The sequence below is a fragment of the Apodemus sylvaticus genome, chromosome 2 (assembly GCF_947179515.1).
Source record: "Apodemus sylvaticus chromosome 2, mApoSyl1.1, whole genome shotgun sequence".
Lineage (NCBI taxonomy): Eukaryota > Metazoa > Chordata > Mammalia > Rodentia > Muridae > Apodemus > Apodemus sylvaticus.
The window spans coordinates 73418492-73428316 of NC_067473.1; the positions used below are offsets into that span (position 1 = coordinate 73418492).

The following is a 9825-nucleotide window of genomic DNA, read 5'->3' on the forward strand; positions in this document are numbered from 1 at the left end:
CAGATGCTCCCAACCTGAGCAAAGGTTAAGAACACAGGTGACATGCTGGGTGACATGGGCTGGGTGACATGGGCTGGGTGACATGGGCTGGGTGACGGAAGCTCCTGGGAAGCCCCACAGTGATGTTTCTCGTCATCATGGTGCACGGGCTACTGGAATGCTGTTACTGTGTGGGGGCCCGCCCCAGGATATTCTGATTTATTTGGACTGGATGAAGCCTGGGAAAGGAAACTTTTCTAAATTCACGCTCCTAATGTATATTTGGAGTTTAAAGCCTCACCATGTGCTGGGTCTGGAAAACCAAAATGTTTCCTAGTTTCCACTAAGAAAGAAGAACTTGAAATTCCAGCATCTACTTCAGTGATTAGAAGTAATGGTGACCATGCAGACAGTGCCTGCCCTTGAGCACGAACATCTGAGCTGAAATCTCAAGCCCCATTCAAAAACAAAAACAAAAAATAAAACAAAACAAACAAACAAAAACCCATGGGGAAGTGTAGTGAGCCTATAATCCCATGCAAAGGAAGACAAAGATGAGAGAGAAAGAAGCTAGAATGTCTGGGAGCAGCTTGCTGGCCACCTAGTCTAGTGATAGTGCAGTGAGAGGACATGTCTCAAAAAACAAAGTAGAGGCCAACCCCTGACACAAGCAAATATACAAGTAGGGGAAACCTGGATATGAACTAGAGACCTCTTGTTCTGCAGTCAAACGCCAATGCTCTACTCCTGAGAGGTATACCCCTCCTGCTTACATGGAGGTCAGTTAACACCTTTCACTCCTACAGCCATACCCACATCCCTTGCAACCTATTTATTGACACTACAGGACGGAGATCTCAGGAGCACCAACTCATCTGTCTTTGCTGTGACCCAAAGACAGGGCCACTTTCCTGGAAGGCCTACAGCTGTGTCTCCCCACAAACCCCCAGGGCCAGCTTTGATGTGTTTGCTAGAATGGTCCTTAGAGTCAAAGCCAAAGGCCATCATGATGAAGACTTACAAATAGAAACTGCATAGGCTGAGGTTTCTGTCATGTCACACATGATGACAAAGCCAAGCCTGACCGGCCTGGGCCAATACACAGAGGCCATGGCACTTCCTACATAACTGCAGACTAGGACATATGAGGACAGCTCCAATTTTCTCCTCAGCTAATATAGATAAGTATAATGGACAATGAACTCCTCAAAGAAATAGTCAAAGGCAGATTTGGAATTTCCCAGTGCAGATACCTGTGGATAGCCTTTTGGGTGCCACCTGGCAGGAATCTGACATTAGGGCATGACAAAGAAGTAAGTTTAGGCAGGTACCTGACATTGGCCAAGGACAAGGATGGAAGAATCTGATTTTAGGGTAGAACAAAGAAGTAGGCTCAGACATCTTGATCTTAGAAACAGAGATCACCGAGCGATCACAGGGCTTTGTGTTTACTGCCATGCTTGTTCCTTGACTAGTGTCCTGCTTGATTCCTCATGGTACTACCCCCCCTTAATACCTGCATGTAATTAAAATGGTATAAAAGCGGATTGGAGGAAATAAACCTGCCTCAGCCTCAGAACTGGCGGGGGTCATGCCATAGCTTTGTCTAACTCTCTTCTTTCTTTTTAACCCTCACTCCTGCGCTGGAGAACCTGTTGACTGACTGAGCAGATTTGGCACCTCCCAGAGTGTGAAAGGTCAGATACCAACATAGATCATGACCAGGACCCACTACCAGCAACAAACCGCACTTAACTCAGATCTGCTGGGCAGTGGGCAAAGCCCTACCCATCTACAAAAGCTCCCTTAGTACTACCATGTCACCCCTCAGTCAACCAAGGGCTTGTTCTCTCCCTCTCCCTCTCCCACCCCTCTTCTTTCCCCCTCCCTTCCTCCCTTTCCTCCCCCCTCTACTCCACCCTATCTTTTTCCTCTTAAGGAAGTTTCTTTTTCTACCCACAGGCTTCTCCTTCGGAATCCCAGCCTCCTTCCCCTGAGGTGACCCAGGAGCCTCTCTGCTTGCCTAGCCTGAGAGATGGAGGGATGCTGCCCTCTGCATGGAGTTCTACAGGCCCATTGAAGTTCTCTGCTTCTCTCCCATCAGCAGCAGGACACACTGCCAAGCACTGTGGAAAGAATATGTGAGGCTGTGAGAGTCCAAAGACCTCCATGGGAGCGGGGGAGGGGAGATGCAGTCTGTAGCCAGGAGGTGAGGGCTGAGCAGCAGACAGCCTGGGGCCCAGCACAGCAACACTGAGAGAAGGGTACAGCCTCCAGCCCCATAGATAGGAGCTGTCAGTAAGAGACAGCCTGTGTCGTCCCAGGAAGGAGGAAGAACTGAGCTCTTAAGGAAGGACAAATGGAAACCCAGGAGAAAGAAAACCAACCCTGGCACCTTCAGCTGACTGATATGTTCAGCCCCATATATGTAGTATTCTTTTCTTTTTCTTTTTTCTTTTTGCAGTTGAAAGAACCTTTATTTGTATTGACAGGTGACTATAAATTAAGGAAAATATTAGTTCAATTAATCACTGCATTGTCAAAAACTTTCCAAAGCACCATAAACTAATTTTAAAATACAGTCTATTGGTCAGAACAAGCCCATAAAAGTTATTAATTTAAAAATATCAGAAGTTAAAGATTGTGGTCCTATCAGTCTCACATATTCAAGCTTAAAATATAATTGTCAGCCCACAGAAAGGCACACTCCCTTAGAATAGCATCCTCCAAACAAGTGACAGGAACATGAGGAATTCCTGACACCCTTTGTCTATACTGCTTTTGATAAAAGTTCCCCAAACAAAGCACAGAATTTTAATAAATTGAAGCTATCTCCACTTTCTTTTGCAGTGCTAGGATCAAACCCATGGCCTCACACATTCCAGGACAACACACACCTCCAATCTTAAAATTTATTTTTTATTTTACAAAATTATTTGTATGGGTGCCTGCATGTGTATCTGTGCAGCACATTCCTGCAGTGCCCATGGAGATAAGGCTGTCAGAGCCTCTAGATCATCTATAACTTAGGTAACTGACCCCCATGATCTATCGTCTCATTACATTCATCACCTCCTTACTAGGCTGAGAAACAGCAGGAAGATGATAGTTTGACTTTATGTTTATTTCTGCCCTTCAAGTGTCACAAAGTTCTCAGAGAAGGAAGCTCTTCTGTGGTCTGGAAATAGAAAAGTGTTTCAGCAGCAAAGGCTTCAAACTGTCAAATTTAGTGAAAACTTTCCTTAAGTGGCCCACAATGACCTGCTCTTGAGCTAGGTCACTGGACTCCTGAGGTTTCAATGGAGTTCTTCAAAGAAAGAATCATTGACTGGGAGGAGCTCCTTCTAATCCACACTGGCACCAATCTTCACAGGACTTCCGTGCTCCTGGGTAGGAGGAGCTTCCAAAGGAAAATAGGAGCTGTGTAGGTCACACGAAGGTCCTCTGCCTTAGTCAGCGATACCTCTAGAAACGCTGGCAGAAGCAGGAACAAAATAAAGTCAGTACAAACTTAAGAGGCTTAGAGGAGCCTGGCAGTGTATGGGGATTTAACTGGACATCGAGCAGGCAAGGCTTGAAGTTTTGCACTCTTCTTGTTGAAGGTTTTGGCCACTTTGAAGGACAATCATCATCTCCTCCACTCTTCTTTTGAGTCCAAGCCATCACTTGCCAATCCACAGGGAGGCCCAGCAGGCACAGCTCACATCCCACAGCCACGGCTATTGTCCCATTTCGAGCTTGGCTAGAGACCCATGCCAAGTGGCAATCACTGGCACGACTGCCACTTAGGCTCTTGAGACCTTCTCTTACACTACAGTACGGGTGTGTCTGGGCGCTCTGTTGAAGGGTCTTGATGAAAAAGAAAAGCTGACAAATCTCTCTCATAAAAGATGAGTGCCAAATCAATTCAGAATGGACTGTGCCAGGGTGGACAGAACATGTTGTGTCACTCTAGAGTCTTTCAGCCTCCTGGCCAGCTCCTTCATGATGAGTCTGTTGCCTGGGGCCATGAGCAAGACCTGCACTGTAGAACTTTTCACCCTGCAGGCTATGGAAATGGATCCTTCCAGACGGTGTGCCAAAAAAAAAGACACGGTGACCACCCTTGATGGGCTGGTTCCCACGGCGTTCCAAGCAGCAAATGTGTCAAGAGGAAGTAACGCAGGTGGTTGATTGCTCTGTGCATGTCAACGCCATCTGCAGTCTTAGAGTAGGGGCAGGCACATCATCATGCCCACATTGGTGACTAGAAGGTGCAGAGGCTTTTCCTCAGCTAAGGAAATATGGCAAAGGCTTGAACAGACTTGGGATCAGCTAGGTCCACTTTCCATACCAGGACCTGACTGTCCCCTGTGGCGTTTTGTATCTCACTAGCCACCACTTCCCCCGTTTGCACATCCCAGCAAACTAAATACAGACAGGCTCCTCTCTGGGCCAGGTCTTTAGCTGTCTCCTTCCCAATGCCTTGCTTAGCACCGGTAACCATGGCTACCTTCCCAGGAAGCTGGACGTTAGAGTGTATACCCCACTAGATAGCATTTCCCTGATTTTGGGCGTGGCCAGGGACAGGATGATGGGAACAGAGAGCAGTAGCAGGAACCCAGCCATCTCAGCACCACCGAAGCACAGTGGAAGATGAAACCTGCACAATGCCACAGGCTCCTGGATATTTTTGGAATAAAAGAATCACTTTAAAGATTTATATTATTTTATTTTATGTGTATGAGTGTTTTTTCTGTGTGTGTATATGTGCACTGTGTGTGTATGGTGTCCTCTGAGGCTAGAAGAGGGCATCAGACCCCATGAAACTAGAGTTACAGATAGCGAACTGCCGTATAGGTGCTGGGATTGAACCCAGGTCCTCTAGGAAAGCAGCCAGTGTTCCTGACCTGAGCCATCTCCCAGCCCCGATCATGAGAACACCGGATTTTTTTTGCTAATGATGTGTACTCATGATGCAAAGTCACTTTAAGGCTGATGCCTAAACTGGCCTTTTTCTTTATGGTAATGTGTGGTCTTTGTTCAGTTTAAGGATATCTTTTTATAATTCCCTGTATTACCCCCTAAACCTTATTGGGTTGACTGCCAGTCACTGTGTTCCCAAACTGTCTTTAGTAAGTATTGTGAGGCAGAGGTCAGGATTCAACAAGCTTCTTTTCTTTCTACCTGGGCCCAGTTGCCAGCGCCCTTTGTTAGACAGCTTTATCTTCCTCAGCTTGCTTTAGTGCTCTGCATGGTTTGTCATCAACCACCGTCTATATCAATTTTTTGTCGCAGTGAGAAATACCTGAGAGAAACAACTGAAGAGAAAAGCCATATGTCTACTTATCTCCTTTAAGGCTCTCCAAGGGCGATAGGTTCCACTGTTCTAGGCACACAACAAGGCACGAACTCCACGAGGAAGGCAATGGTAGATAAAAGCTGCTCAGGATGTGGCAGCCAGGAAGCAAAGAGGGTAATGAAAGAGGCAGGCACAAAATCCCATTCGGAAGCACCCATCTTTCCCCAGTTTTGAACTGGTGGTCAGAGTTGTCAAAATGACTCCCGAAACATTGTAGGCAATTGCTGTAGCCCTTGGTTTCCTCCCAAGAGGTGAAACGCATGTCCCTATTGCCAAAGACACCATGCATTTTACATACAGGAGCCAGAAGACCTGAGCAGATCTGTCCTGAGTGCTCCCTTCCTGAGGACTAACTTTCACGGTTGGTAACCAGAAGGCACCTTACAAGCTTCCAGGGGACAGAAGCAATCAATGGCATCTATGAGCCATGACATCAACCAGAATGGCACAATAACTCTACAGGAGCAATAGTGGCAGTAACCAACAGCTTTCTAGCTGGACGGAAGGCCTGCTTGACAAAAAGGAAATCATGCATGTTACTAGAAACCTAGCCAACTACCTGGGGCTAGAGGAATCATGGATCTTGTAGGAAAAGCTATAAATGCCACTTTACCAAACTATGACAATCTAACCACAGTCTAAATATTTACCCTCATACCCACAAGTAAGTGTAGCTCTCATTCCTCATCAAGAAAACTTCTATTTGCAACAGATATAGACCATTACCGAAAATCACAACTGATCAAAATGCCAAGAACAATAGATGGTGTGTTACCCAGTCCCAGTTGATATCTCTACAGTACAATTCTTGTACCTAAGGTTCAGGGATCATTGCAGAAGAAGGGGGGCTAGGGTGAGATTGCAGGATGTTTGATGTGACACATCCATGAAGTCTCATCACCGAGGCTGCCTAAGCACAACCTGAACAAGGACAACACCACGTAGCATGGAAGGGGAAGCTCACAGAGCCCCAACCCCACACAAAGAATCATGAGCAACTAAGGAATGATGTGAGCAGGAGAAATAGCCTTCCTCAGGGAAGTGCACACTAATTGTTTATCCAAACGGCCAGCCCTAAAATCATATATACAAACTGGGCAGCGTATATTTAGAAGTGTGTGTGTGTGTGTGTGTGTGTGTGTGTGTGTGTGAACTACAGAAAAAGAGGCCATAATTTGAGATATAGCAAGGAGGTACATAGGTAGTGTCAGAAGGAGAAAGGGAAAGGGAAATGCTTTAATTACGTTACAATTCTAAAACTAAAAATAAATATTTACAAAAACACTGCAGTTACTTACACCCCTCCAGCTAGCCCCCACATCATAAAGTTTCTACTGCCTCCCAACAGATCCACCAGCTTGGGGAGGGGAGGGGCCAAGTCTCCAACACATTAATTAATTAATTATGGAGGCATTTCAGCCTCAAACCATACCGCGAGGATTCTTCCTAATGGGACTAGCCTGAGCCTTTGAATTTCTGCCCATCTTTGCAAAGGCCCACGGTCCCTTTCTTTCTCTTGGATGAGTTTTGAAGTCTCATTCAACACATCCTTCTATATTTCATCCAAGTCCTAAATGTTTTTGGCTAGTGTACTTATATCCTTTAAGAATTATTTGTTCAACTAAACACATACAAACATAATTCCAGTATTTCTTACTAACTTGCATATGTGGTTTAAACAAATGCAGGGAGAATCTGCATATTTCTTAAAACTAGGTTTCCAACCCACAAGTCATCTGTCTTCTCAATATTTCAGTTCATCAGTTTCTTCCCAGAGACTTTTGTAGTTGCAGACATTTTTGTGTAATTTTTTGCTCATCTGTGATTAGGAGGAATGACAGTTAATCTTATCAATTTGACTAGATTTAAAATCACCATGGAAACAGATTACTGAATATTCATGAAAGTGATTCCAGAAACGTTGAAACTGGGGAAGGAAGACCCAGCCTGCATAGGTAGGTCCTGGACTAAGTGAAAAGGAGGCAGGGAACAGAAAAGCAGCGCCCTCTCCTTGTGCTTCCTCCTGATGGAGGTCATGTGACCAGCCATTTAGGCCTCTGCCACCAAGCCTTCCTGACTCTTAAAGACATTCCTCTTAAAACTGCAGGACAAAATAAATCCTTCCAGCAGGTGGATTTGCCAGGTATTTTTCATAACAATAAGGACATTAACTCATACAGAAGGTTCACATTTTATGTTATTCTAAATGGAATTTCCTGCCTTTTTCCAGTTTCTTGCTGGTATACTGAAATATAATCATTGATAAAATGATTTCAACTTTGAATCCAGCAACATTGCTGGAACAGTGACTCATCCTAATCAGCGCACCTCTGATGTCTTTTTTAAAGTTCTACATATACAATCACACTGGGGGGACTTGTCCTGGCTCCATTTCGGGCTCAGACACTTTCCAGCTCTCTATGCCCCAACAGCCATATCTGCCTTGGAAGCACATTTGGCATTTCCAAGATCCTGATCGTGGCCCAGATGTATTAGCCAAAATAATGTTATACAAGCCAAACATAAGCTAAAATAAAGGGAAAGGATACAAGACACAATTAATTGTTGTACTGTGTCTGAAATAACTGTTATGTTTTACCAAAACAAATGTGACAGTAACTGTGGGTTTTAACTTTAAAAACGTGATTATTATTATTATTTCAAATCCAGGTATCCCAAACTGTTCTACTATTATTGTTATTGTTTTGATTACTAAGGCTGAGTACTGAAAATCCATCCTATTCTCTAATCCTAAGTCTCAGGATACTGAGCCTCCTAAAATCTCAGAGACAACTGGGGGTGATTTAGAACTGTGACACTGAACATTACAGGCCCAGAACTGCAAGGGCCTCCAACCCAAGCTTTTATTTCACTTATCAAATTGAAATTGAAAGTTTTCTTTTCCCTTTAAAGTGTGTGCATCTATTTTGGGCAAGGATATATCATATTATGGATGTGAAGGGTTAGGACAACCTCAGATACCTTTTTCTTCAGGAGTCGTTCACGTTTTCGTTGTTGTTGTTGTTGTTGTTACAGGATTTCTACTGGCATGGAACTCAGCAAGCAGGCTGGGCTGGCTGATCAGTGAGCCCAGGGGATCTGCCTGTCCCTGTCGCCCATTATATACATTATACATACATTATACATATACATTACATACATCATACATACATTATACATATACATTACATACATTATACATATACATATATATATACATTATAGTATGTGCTAGCATGCCCAGCTTTGTCATGTAGGTTCCGGGGGTCGAACTCTGCACTAAACCCTTCCATGGCCTAAGACACTTTACCTAACCGGGGCATCCACAGAATGAAAAAAAAGAATGTAATGAAGCAGTACGGCCAAAGTAATTTATAGCAGGAGACATTGCACCTGGTGAGAGTCCATGATGGCAGAGTAAAGAAACAGCTGAGACCTCAGTATTGATCCACAACCCTGAAGCAGAGAGACGTACTAGGGATGGGAGTCTTTTAAAACCTCAAAGCCAACTCCCAGTGACAGACTTCCTCCAACAACGTAACATCCCCTAGTCCTTTCTAAACAATCCCACCAACTGGGACCAAATATTCAAATATCTGAGCCCACTGGGGCCATCCTCATTCAACCACCTCAGCCAGCAATCCCGACATCAGACAACAGAGATCACAGACAAAATGTATTGTTAGAAAGAGTGTTACTGCCTAGAATTAAAATGAACAATTCTCTGGGAAAATACGACTGTAAGGAAAATCTCTTATAAGCATCACCTGTCAATAAAAAAAAGCCTATGGCCAAGGAGCTGAGGCAGGAGATTGGAGGTGGGACACTGGCAGGAAGAGAGAGGATTCACACAGTTTATCGCTCACAGAAACTAGCTGTTTCATTTGAGCAAGATAACTGGTTAGTCCATTCAAAGCCAATTCATTCAATAGCCAGGTGACCAAATGCCAAATATGTAGAATCTTAAGCCCTCTGAATAACAATGTACTGAACAACCAATTGGAATTACTGAGGTTTTTTTTTTTTAACATATTCCATTCCTATTCCATGCTTTGAGCTCACATGAAATTATTGAGATCAAACTAGAGCTATTTATGCCAAACGGATGGAATCACTATGTCAACCGCTGACAAAAATGTCAAGAAGCCCTGGTGGTAAAGGTGGGGGTTTCCTCACACATATTTGCTGATAACAAGAATGACCACCAAAGACTGCCAAGACCACAACCTTTGCAAAAATGCCATAGCAACCTTGTAAGGAAAAAGCCCTTCCACAAGGATGCCCACCCAGCAAGTGCCTGCTCAGAGTTGGACTAACACCACCTTTGTTACTGATCCCTACAGCACTATCATTTCAAAACAACTCGACAACAATGCCAGCACTCAGGATGCAGAGGCTGGGGGATCTCTGTGAGTTCGAGGCCAGCCTGGTCTAAAACAAGTCCAAGACAGCCAGGGCTGGTTACCCTGAGAAACCCTGGCTCGAAAAAACAAAACGTAACAAAA

The 9825-nt window shown here is 44.4% G+C and overlaps 1 pseudogene; it reads right to left on the reverse strand.

Moving 5' to 3' along the window:
- Window positions 1-2044: 2044 nt before the first annotated feature.
- Window positions 2045-4587, reverse strand: LOC127677916 (retinol dehydrogenase 11-like; annotated as a pseudogene).
- Between the last annotated feature and the right edge of the window lie 5238 nt (window positions 4588-9825).